This window comes from Agrilus planipennis, unplaced genomic scaffold (genome assembly GCF_000699045.2).
Source record: "Agrilus planipennis isolate EAB-ADULT unplaced genomic scaffold, Apla_2.0 scaffold225, whole genome shotgun sequence".
Lineage (NCBI taxonomy): Eukaryota > Metazoa > Arthropoda > Insecta > Coleoptera > Buprestidae > Agrilus > Agrilus planipennis.
Window position 1 is genome coordinate 395,844 of NW_020442415.1, and position 11,889 is coordinate 407,732.

The 11,889-nt window shown below is 33.0% G+C and overlaps 1 long non-coding RNA gene and 1 other non-coding gene across 2 annotated transcripts; one reads left to right on the plus strand and one right to left on the minus strand.

Moving 5' to 3' along the window:
• Nucleotides 1–4,392: 4,392 nt before the first annotated feature.
• Trnam-cau lies at nucleotides 4,393–4,465 on the minus strand. The gene has a single exon. It is a non-coding gene; the product is annotated as a tRNA-Met (tRNA).
• A 5,697-nt stretch (nucleotides 4,466–10,162) lies between these two features.
• Nucleotides 10,163–11,217, plus strand: LOC108738609. Its single transcript, XR_001938009.1, has 3 exons — nucleotides 10,163–10,356; nucleotides 10,428–10,585; nucleotides 10,974–11,217. It is a non-coding gene; the product is annotated as an uncharacterized LOC108738609 (long non-coding RNA).
• The last annotated feature ends 672 nt before the right edge of the window (nucleotides 11,218–11,889 follow it).

Sequence of the window (11,889 nt, forward strand, 5' to 3'; positions counted from 1 at the left end):
ACCATTACAAAACTGATGGTTAATGTAAATTTCTTACGCTACTCATTACAAAAGTAATGATTAATTCAATTTTTTTACAATAACCGTTATAAAAGTAATGGTTAATATAAACTTCGTACTTGTCTCATTGTAAAAATAATGGATACTGTAAATTATTTACATTAATATTTTCTCAACCTTGCTTACATGTATTGTAAACGACAAATCATCATTTTATAATGGTTTCCATCGGATGTATGCGTGTAAATTATACATAACACAACAATTGCGATCCCCGTGTTTTCCCTCCCGTCACCTCGTCTTCCCCATCACAGTCCTCACTGGGATAACATACCGCATCGCATGTGTTATTAAGTTATAACGAGGGTTGTCAATTTTAATGACGTTTTTATGCCGGCCAATGACAGTCTTTTGTTAGAATAATGAGTTTAGGGCAGGCAGGCAATCGTTCCGCGTATTGTTGCAATCTTTTGTTATACGGTAGTCAAAGCTGACCCTCTTTAGATTCGTATTGCTTTATAAAGCTCCCGTGTGCAGTAACTAAGTACATGCTATTCCTACATAATATATTACTATGTGGTAGGATGTCAGAGGGGTGGTGTTGTAAACTTTAACTTTTGTACTAGACATCATTTGAGATTTATTAACGTAATGTATGTAACGATTACGGTGAAAATTCGCACTCTACAGGGTGTTCCTAATGACGACAACAGATGAAAGGTAAAAGAAATTGATTTTTCTGCAATACAAACAAATTATTTTAAAATGTAGCATCGTGCTACAGATGGCGTTAACAGCGCCATTTGTAGTATTTTCTAAATCGCACTGTTAAGACAGACCACTTCGAATTATTTTATTAAATTATTTTAACTTTTTTCGTACATCATCTGCGAGATGCCCAATCACATTATCAAGTGGTTTAAAAGATATTAACAAATGAAAATAGTCAAAATTTGTAAGCATAATCGCTGCAGCTATGTCCTCTGCAAGTAGGTGACTATTAAAATGTCCAATTAAAAGATGGAAGGGTTGTTAGGTTCGGTAGAAAATCTCCCCCAACAATTTATTGTTATTTGAGAAATTGTCCCCATTTTAATTCATCATCATAAGGTCGTCAGTCCTAAGACTGGTTGAATACGCATCTCCCCCCTTTCCTGTCCCACATTCTTAGCTATTTGCGAACAGTAATCTAATCTAGGTCTACCTCTACCTCTCCTAACTTCCGTTTCTGCCTCTAATATGTCTCTGACTAGACCTTCATGCCTTACAAGGTGTCCTACCAACCTATCTCGCCTATTTCTTATTGACTTCTATAGAGTCCTATGTTCTCCTATTCTTTCTAATACCTCTTCATTTCTAACCTTCTCTATCCACGGTATCCTCATCGTTCGCCTGTAACACCGCATTTCAAACGCTTCTAACCTTTTCCACCGCGGCCACCGTCCAATACAATCTTACTTACCAATTTTTATTAAGCAGGTTTTTCGTTATATTTATTAAATTATTATTGCTGGTGTTAGTTTTCCTTTTTCTCTGGTAGAATTACCCGGCGTCATTATCCGGTACCCGACTGGATCCCATTTTAATTAACTAGTAATAGATGTACTACAGAAATTCAGGTAAAAAAAGAAACGAAAAGAGAATCAAATAAAGTATAAATTAAAAGTAAAACTTTTTATACTAAGTAGTAACCAGTTGTACTTTTCAAAAAAATTTTTTGAGATCAAATCGTTCAACTTTTAGAATTTTACTATTATTTACTTATTTTGATGTTATCCAATATAAAACTGACATTAAACTACATTAAGTTTAGAGAAATTTGCTACTTTTTCATTCGAATTTACGATAATTTTTGATGAAATCGAGCACTAAACAATAAAATTGTTACTGTCCATCAACTTTATGAGCTGTTTTAATGCGTCTTAAACTTTTTTCTTGGCAAAATTAATATTAGAAATATCATCGTCGGTCTGTACCTACCATGAACAACTACCCACCTAAATGTAATTCTTAAAATAAAGCCGCTGATTAAGAACTACTTTACTAAAAAGTGTAACGCACCGCACGTCTAATAATAATTACTCACCAACTAAGAATGTGTATCTTTAGATACTCGACTAACGGCTAATTTCGAATTTAATGTTCGGAGATTGTAAAATGCTAAGTGCACTTAATCCTATTTACAAATAATGAATTCGACAGATTATTTATTGACTGCGAACTCTTATTACTGGCGATGAAATTAGCAAAGCTATATGATCTGAGAGCTATACTTAGAGATGTGATTTCTTTGAAATACTTGATCTCGAATCTTTTGAGACATTATTAAACATTCTCGAACCCTGTAGATGTAGGACATTCAGGAAGAATCTGTGATATTCTGTAACGTTCTGACCAAACGTCGGACCTCAATTAACACCTATACCGACTCTGTATGGAATCCTTTGGGGCGACAGTCTTTTATCGTCCATATCTTTGGAACAAACCCTCACAGATGAAAACTGAAACCTTCTTCATGGACGAAGTTAAAGGCTGTCATACCATATAATCCTCCTGAGACTTCGGGATTCGGTTGAAGATCATTAACGGCTTGTACGGACAATTACTTTTATTTTATGCAAGTCAAATTGCCCTCTCTTCGCTCAGGAAAAATTAGTTATCAGTCATTTGGGAACGTTCTCGAACCTTCTAAGTAGAAGTTTCAAAAACACTCTGGAACCCTGTAGATGTAGAGTATTCAGCAAGAATCTGTAACATTCTGTACGTTCTGAGTAGACCTCGGAACGCAAGTGACATCTTTACTGACTCTCTATATGGAATCTTTGGCCCAAATCTTTGAAACCAACCCTCACAGATGAAAACTGAAACCTTCTTCATGGACGGAGTGAAGGACTGTCAAACCATATAACCTCCTGAGACTGCGGGATTCGGTTGAAGATCATTAACGGCTTGTACGGACAAATTACACTTACTTTTATTATGTGCAAGCCATATTACCCTCGCTTCGCTTGGGAAAAATTAATTATCAATCATTCGAGGACGTTCTCGAACCTTCTAGGAATTTCAAAGACACTCTGGAACCAAGTGGATATGAAGCATTCAGCAAGAATCTGTAACATTCTGTAACGTTCGGAGTAGACGCCGGAACTCAATGAACACCTTCATTGACTCTCTCTATGGAATCATTGAAACCAACCCTTACAGGTGAATACTAAAATCTTCATGGACAGAGTGGAAGGCTATCATACCATATAATCCTCATGAGACTCTGCATTTCGGTTGAAGACTTTTAACAGCACGTACAGACAAATTACACTTTACAAAATGGAAAATACATTTTGCTTAGAAACTTGAAATGAGGAAAAGACACATTCCATGAATGATGGATAACTCTTAATACTTGAATTGAAGAGAACGTAAAAAATTATGAACTCCTTTTGGGAATGGATAATCTAAAATACTGTGGATTCTAGTTTCGATACTATTTTCCGGGCAGATATGTCGCAGTGCGTGGAATTTCCCAGTTCCAAATTTCATTACTGACGTCAGTTACGTCTTTCACCATTCTTCCACGGCGTAACTTTTACAATTGCAAAATTCCATGGAAGATGTACTATCTATACCTACTATCAAAGAGCTATAAAAAAATAACTATTGAATAGATTCCACCTTTACTTAATGAAAATCCATATCAATAAATAAAATAAGACAACAAGATTTTCACAAACTTTTATTAACAGTTATAATCTATTACTTGTGAAAATCTTGTTGTCTTATTTTATTCATTTAATTTCACTGTCGATTGGAAAAGTGCTTCAGCCACAAAAAGGTAGATAAAATGAAAATAAAATTGCAAAATTCAAAATCTATAATGAGTTTTCGACTTAATTAAATATATAATTCAATTGTCTCCTTTTGTTTTTTAATTTTACAGATAATAAATTAAAATTAATAAACTCCGAATTTTAAGCATACCACAAAAAGTATAAACTGGAACTTATTTCCAGAAAAGCTTTAGGTCTAACGTGCGAATCTCTATTTTAGTTGGCTGTTCCCTTAATACATTGAAAATTGAGATAAAAGAGATATAATTTTCGCCGGGTGTTTATAATGAAAATCGATGCACTTATCGTTAAGTGGAAAACCCTCTCTATAATAATCCCCTTAAATTTATCTTTAGCACAGAATATAGCGCAGAGTTAATTTAAAATTTGTTTACACATTCTCGCCTCCGAATATATTTGAGGACCGCTGTTTATTTCTCCATTAAACCCAAAAACGCTTCCTTTTAACCGTACTTCGTTACTTATGCTATTAAACGGTTATACTACTTTCCCAATAATAAATTTAATGAGAAGAAAAATGGTACTCGATCGATGTTGAGAAAAAAAATGCCCCGGGTGAGGATCGAACTCACGACCTTAAGATTATGAGACTTACGCGCTGCCTACTGCGCTACCGAGGCGCTTGCACGTATGGAACCTATTACTGGCATTTATAGATTAGTAAGAAATGAAAATTTTAATTGAAAATTTATTAAGTTGAAAAATAATAAAAATTATAATCATATAAATAAATACGTAGAATCACATGGTAGCAACGATTTCAGAGTGTGGTGTCAATTCGAAACCTTCCGCAACTATTTTATGTAAAATAAATTAATTTAAACATAAAAAAGCGCTCGTGAAATTATTCAAAGACGTAAGGTACTTGTTAAGCTTTGAGAAATNATATAAAATAATTCAAACATAAAAAAGCGCTCGTGAAATTATTCAAAGACGTAAGGTACTTGTTAAGCTTTGAGAAATGATAATTATGTAAAAAAGTACGTAAAATCTCATGGTGCCAAAAATTTTCGAGTACGATATCAAATAGATATATTTTCCGGCATCATTTTTGGTAAAACACCTAGATAAAATAATTTAAACATTAAAAGGCGCTCGCGAAATGATTGAAAAATGGAAAGTATTTATTAAGCTTTGAAAAGTTTTAATTATGTATAAAAGCACGTAGAATCTCATGGTGCCAAAATTTTCCGAGTACGGTGTCAAATAAATAATTTCCGGCATCATTTTTGGTAAAGTATACAAAATAATTTAAACATAAAAAGACGCTCGTGAAATGATTAAGAAATGGAAAGTATTTATTGAGTTTTGAGAAGTGATAATTATGTAAAAAAGTACGTAGAATCTCCTGGTGCCAAAAGTTTTCGGATACAGTGTCAAATAAATACTTTCCGGCATCATTTTTGGTAAACTATATAAAATAGCTTAAACATAAAAAAGGCGCTCGTAAAATGACTGAGAAATCGAAAGCATTTCCTAAACTTTGAGGAGTGTTAATTATGTAAAAAAGTACGGAGAATCTCATGGTGCCAAAATTTTCCGAGTACGGTGTCAAATAAATAATTTCCAGCATCATTTTTGGTAAAACACTTATATAAAATAATTTAGGTAGACATAAAAAGGCGCTCGTGAAATTATTGAGAAGTGGAAAGTATTTATTAAGCTTTGAGGAGTGTTAATTATGTAAAAAAGTACGTAAAATCTCATAGTGCCAAAATTTTCCGAGTACAGTGACAAATAAATACTTTCCGGCATCATTTTTGGTAAACTTTATAAAACAATTTAAACATAAAAAGGCGCTCGTTAAATGATTGAGATATAAAATGTATTTATTAAGCTTTGAGAAGTGATAATTATGTAAAAATAAACGGTTTTCCACTATAGTTTCTTTAGGCATAATTTTCAGCAAAAATTTTTCTGTTTTATTTTGACTTACAATGACAATTGCGATTTTCACGAAATGCCTATCAATGCTTCCTCCAAAAGGAGAAAATAGAGTCATGTACCCAAATTAACCATCTAAAATGGTACCTTAAATTTGACATGTTACTATTATAGGTACCACCGCATCTTTTGAAAGATATTCTCAAATTCACACAATCACGACCTGTCCATCTTCCTTTCAAATTTACGGTAACACATTTGAAAGGCTAGCTGTAGCTATCAGTTACAACCTCCGTCATTCTTTTCACGAAATAAAAATATAATCTTTGGTCAGTCGGTCGTAGGGCCGGCCTCCGTTTATATTCCGTGTACCACGATTACATTTCGGTCCTTTGGCCCTAATGTGGACCTTTCTTCGAACGGGACGGCGCTGTAAATTCTTTGCATGCACAACAACGGCTCGTTTTCACGCTTGTATAGAAAATTAAGTGCATTTAAATTGTGTTTTTAGCTTTTCACAATCCCTAACAAAGCCATTCAATTCGAAATGTCAGGACGATCTTATCGGTTTCACAGAAACGTGTTACTATGCCTAGTACCTAATAATAGTGTCTTTCTTTCTCTAACTCATTGCTTTTGTTCGGTTGTTTGCCAATAAATTTTATCGACTTTGTATACGCCAGAAGTTATCCTAATTTATATGCAATTGACACATAATTTTATCTTATTGGGATCCGTCAAATGGCATACACCATCGGGTAGCAAAATTTATAACTCGAATGAGGGAAAAATTTACATAGGAACTGTGCACGCAAATTGTAAAATTAAAATAATAAAACACGTTAAAAAAGTAAAAAATTTTTTGATGATGGAGTCGACGAAGTTTTCTTCTAAAGTTAAATCAAATAAAAAGTTAATATGTTCAGTGAAAAGCTGCAATAGCACTTCAGACATAGATCTTCACTCTTCATCTACATTAACTACTTTCCATTAAAAATTAACCGTTTTATATATGTAAAAAATATATTCGGAAAATTAGAGAAAAAAGTAAACTAATAGAAGCTTGGATGAAAGCAGTAGGTATCAAAGAAGTGAATTCCGGAATAAAAATTTGTTCACGTCATTTTAATGCACATGATTATATTTCAGCAAGTATTTACCATCAGCCATAACCTTAATATTTAAAACTAGAATCATACTAAAATTATAAAGTGAGAAATTATTTATTCCTGTGTAATTGATTTAACACAATTCTAATGATACGATATAAGTATTTTGAGGTTAAGAACCTACCTGCTGCAATACAACAAAGTTGCAATAATGTGTTTGCAACGTTCTCTTAAATCGGCTTTGCACGTGCAAGTCATTGATATGATATTGCTTAAATCACCCAGAATCACCTCACCAATTATATAACGTGAATCACTTTTTAAATCCGAAGTTTGTAAAAAGTAGGCAGTAAACTTGACGGAATTTGAAGGCTAGCTTCCGGATTTGTTATTTCCGAATTTTATAATGTGATTGGCATTAAAAACACGCTCACCTTCAACGAAATTTCCTTTCCGAGGCTTTGTGTCAGCCCAATCACATATTGTGTCAATACTTATCATTTTATCGTAATTTAAAAACTTGGAAATTGCACGGTACACTATAGGAACTACGATAAATCTTCCCTAATCGGCGCCATGTTTTTAGGCTCCTCCTATTTGACGGATCCCAATATTCGAAAATTCATAATTGTTAAGAACTTTTGCCTATTTATTTATTGTATTACTTCGTCAGTCCTAAAACTAATTAAAGACGTACTTTTACTTTCTTATTTCCATAAAACTAGAACATCCCACGTCATTAATTAACCATTTGTCAGCAGTAATCTAGTCTAAGTTTACCTCTACTCCTCTTAACTCCCACTTCTGCTTCTAATATGTCTAACTAGCCCTTCATGAGAAGCTATCTTACCAACTATCTCGCCTATTTCATCCTCGTCAATAAACTACATTTCGATCACTCTAACCTTTTCAATTCCGCTGCACCGACCGTGTCTACGTTTCGCACTCGTACAGAGCCTTGGTACAAACGTACACATTTAACTTTTTCGAAATTTCTAATTCAACCGTTCGCGAACATAGAAGTTAAAGGGACTCAACCTTGCGCTATCCTCTGTTTTATATCTCAACTGCTCCTTCCATCCTGAATTATATCTGTTTAATTATTTATTTTGAAAATATTTATTAAACGTTCAGTTCAGGTTTCGCAAAAACCCTTGTAAATATTTTGAATACTATTTACACGTTTCCTCATTTAGTATACCTAATATTTGCCACATGTGGTGAAACGAAGTGTGGTATATTAGTGTGCGTTTTTAAAGATTTTCGGTCACGAATCATTGATTGTTGTTTCGATTTCGGTATCGAATTACAAATTCTCGTTTGGTGTGCCGCCAGAAGCGGTGATGCTTAAATGTTTTAATATGGTTTATGGTTTTGTCCCCCGAAATTCTCGTTGCCCTTGTTTCTGGTCACGTTTAATTGAGAACAAATCGGGTTGAAATGACAAATATCACCCATTTACTAAGCTATTAAGTCCTTTGTAATTAATACCGAACGCTAATACTAAATAAGGTGAATTGTATTTTCAGTAGTTTATTTATTATCGTATTTGGTGGTCCAAACAGGTCATATTAAGTAGATTGTAGATCTAAATAAAATAGCATGTGTTTTTTTATCTTGTAATACAGTTTTTCAAATTATTTAAAAAGGCAAAAAACCGCTCACAAGAAAACATTATTGAGAGACCGAATTGCAGTCAAGAAATTGCATATTTCTAAAATTTGTATCCAAAAATCCCTGCAAAGATAAGTTCGATTGTTTTTAATAAAAGCGTATTGCCAAAAAAAGCAATGTTTCTTTCGATTCAAAGAGAAAGGCGGAAGCCAATTTAGATCCTATCGATTTTCAATTATTTTCGATAGAAGATTCAAAATTTAGCGTAGTGTTAAGTCATTCGAAATCAAAACGACGAAGAGTTAGTCTTTGTGTCCCAAGTGGCTAAACTATTATATTTTATAATACCCACCCTGAATCCCTGCATCTCCATAACACGCACAGCAACAATAACACAAGAGGGGTGTCCTTTCTCCTTTGGGAACAAATGGAATCCCATGAACCGTGAAAAAGTCGTTTGTTGTTAACAATTACAGGCAACTTAGCCTCACAATACAACCCTTACCGTGTATAATAGACTAGATAATGCAGTACATTATTTGCTACTTTTCCAATACGTTTCGAAATTAATCGTTTGTGAAATGTATCTATATGAATTCGTTTAACATAATGCTTGTTACCTATTTGTCCAAGTAACAATAAGTATAAATCATTCACGACGGAGGTGCAACTTTTTCAAAAGAATTTATTGTCTATGGCAAATTTAAAACCATTAGCTACTACATGATGGAGAAACGTAAAGTTTGTATTTTTCGATAAATATATTTCACATCTTGTAAATTACGATTAAATCTCAAAAATTGTTGTCTAGTTGTTTTGGATACTGCATTATCTCAAAATCTTTTAACGCTTTTCCTTCTAATTAAAACCGCAAATCGAAGATCTTTAATATAAAATGGTCCTATTTGAAGGAAAAAGTCGTTGGGAAATATCCTTTCAGTGCGTGAGCCCAAATTGGGGAGGAGGTCCAACAAAATCTTATCTAATACGTTAAAAAATTAATTTAAGGGGATAATATGCAGCCTTAACCACTCCAAAGATCCATTTCAAACATTGGTGAAATAATTTTTGAAATCGGATCAGCAGTTTCACAGATTACCTCCTACTTCCAAACTTTCAAACAAACGTTACACGTTATAATATATGCTATCGTACAATACTTTCTTTTTTGGTCAAAAATTGTGGACACTCTAACTAGAATAGTTGTAGAAATAGATAAGCCTGCGTTTGATCCAAAAAATACTATATTAACTTTTTTTTTTATTTTAATGACTGTGACACGATAAACAGATAGGAAAGATGGGTTGTCTATATGCTGGTGCAGGAACACTATTCTAAAATTTCATATTTAAAACTAGGAAGCCAACTAAGTATTATACTGTTTTGCAGTTATTGAAAATCTAAACCAAAAAATTACCGTGTTCATAAATATTTAATATCCATTTAAAAGAAACTACATATTTATTAACTTATCGTAAATGTACGTTGACGTAAATAATGGCGACTGACACTGGTAGGTGGCGCTGCTTTGGGTTATATTGATCTATGGATTCCTTATCTATAAGTTGTAATATCTATGGTTACAACCATAGATTAGGGATACGGTCTACTCATTGAAATGGTCTAGTTCAATGGGTCTACTACATAGAAATAGTAAACGTCGATTGTCTACTATACCTTTTATCTATGATTAGAACTACAATGCCCGACCAAATATTAGTTGAAAGTAATGAAGCTAATGGCTCTGTTTGCTTTAAATTTCTTTAGAATTGTAGTTTTGGAATGGTTTTTATTTTGGTGCAAATGAGTAATAGCATAGTAGTGATAGCAGATATGTTATATTAAGGAAGATTCATTTATTGACTTAAAAATATATTGTGTTTCATTTTTATATGTAGAATAAGGTTAAGTAAATTCTTTACATTTGAGTATTGTCTCACTTAAACTTATTTATTTAATGTTTCTGTTGTTTCAGATAGTTCTATGTTATTGATTTATGGCATTGGTTGTATTCGGTCCTTCTTCACTCCAGAATGTAGCAGTAAAATAAGGAAGTATACAAGTGCATTTTTCTACTGGCAACAGAGACAGTGTGTTATTTTTGCTAAAGGAAGGATTTAGGACAATTAATTGGTCAGTAACAAAATTTGTTAAGACATTAACATAATGTAAACTTGTCATTAAATTATCTCAGAAACATCAACTTTATAAACATTTGTAACATACATACATTGAATAGTCAAATTTGTGTGAAGTGTATAAAACATAAAAAGCTGATAGTTAGTACAAGTTTTTTAGCCATTTTTAAGGACAACGTTCAATATCTTTTTAAATTTTTATTAGATAGAATTTGAACCTCAAGGATAGTAAAACTTTGTGAGAACATCTATCTTAGATATATGTATGTTTATAAACCATTATAGAATTGTTAATTTGGTCATTCTACTGTTTTACTTGCTTTTATGTAGATGTGTTGTTCTACTATAGGTAGTTAATTTCTTTTCCTTACCCGTATTTCCAGGTTATTTAATTCAATTAAAGTTCAGTTGGATCATACCGAAACAACCAGTTTCTACAATGGTAACATCTTTCCTGGGCTGTATTCTTCATTTGCTGCTTTTGTCTTCGCCTTGCAACATTATGCAATTACTTTCCAACCAGTGAGTGGAAACAAGTGGAGATTTATTTAAATTCTACTAAAACAATAAATTTTCTGCTATGGATTTAGTTTGCTTTTCACATCTGCAAACTTTGGAACATTACAATCTACAATCTACAGTTAATTAAGGTGAGAATACTTGATATAAATCATTTTAGTGACTCTTTATTAAACTGTTACCACCCTATCTGTTTCAGATCGACAGTAGAGAAGACAAATGGGACCCATAGTTAAAATGGTTCTTTGTCATGTGTGCTCTACCTAATAGAATAAATTCTTTAAATTCGTTTTATTCAAATTAATTTTTTATTTTGCATGTTTTTGTGGTTTATTCTAATTAATTTTTATTTTGCGTGCTTGTTTTAGTTTGTTTTATTTGAATTAATTTTTGATTTCAGATGTTTTTAATTTCTAAGTAATTGTTGTACTAACATATTTCTTTATTGTTTTTTTTTTTTAGTAGTTGTAGTATAGTCTAACGTGTCTCTTGCTTACCTCTTCGCTTAGCTTACTGCATATTCTTACTAAATTGCTTTGCATTTACCCTACGAGTTCTACATGATTCAATGTTTCGTTATCGTGTGTCTTCCTTCTCACCCTTGTGGAATTAGGGAGGGCCTCCCCGAACGACTTCCCTTGGGCTTAGCTATTTAGTTGATCTTAAAAGTGTCTTATACACTTTTCGCGAGTCTACTCTAGCGTTACTTCCTTTCAGACAGGGTACAGTGGGTTATCTGGAATAGGAGCAATAGGCGACTGCCCAGCTTGCCTTGGCGAA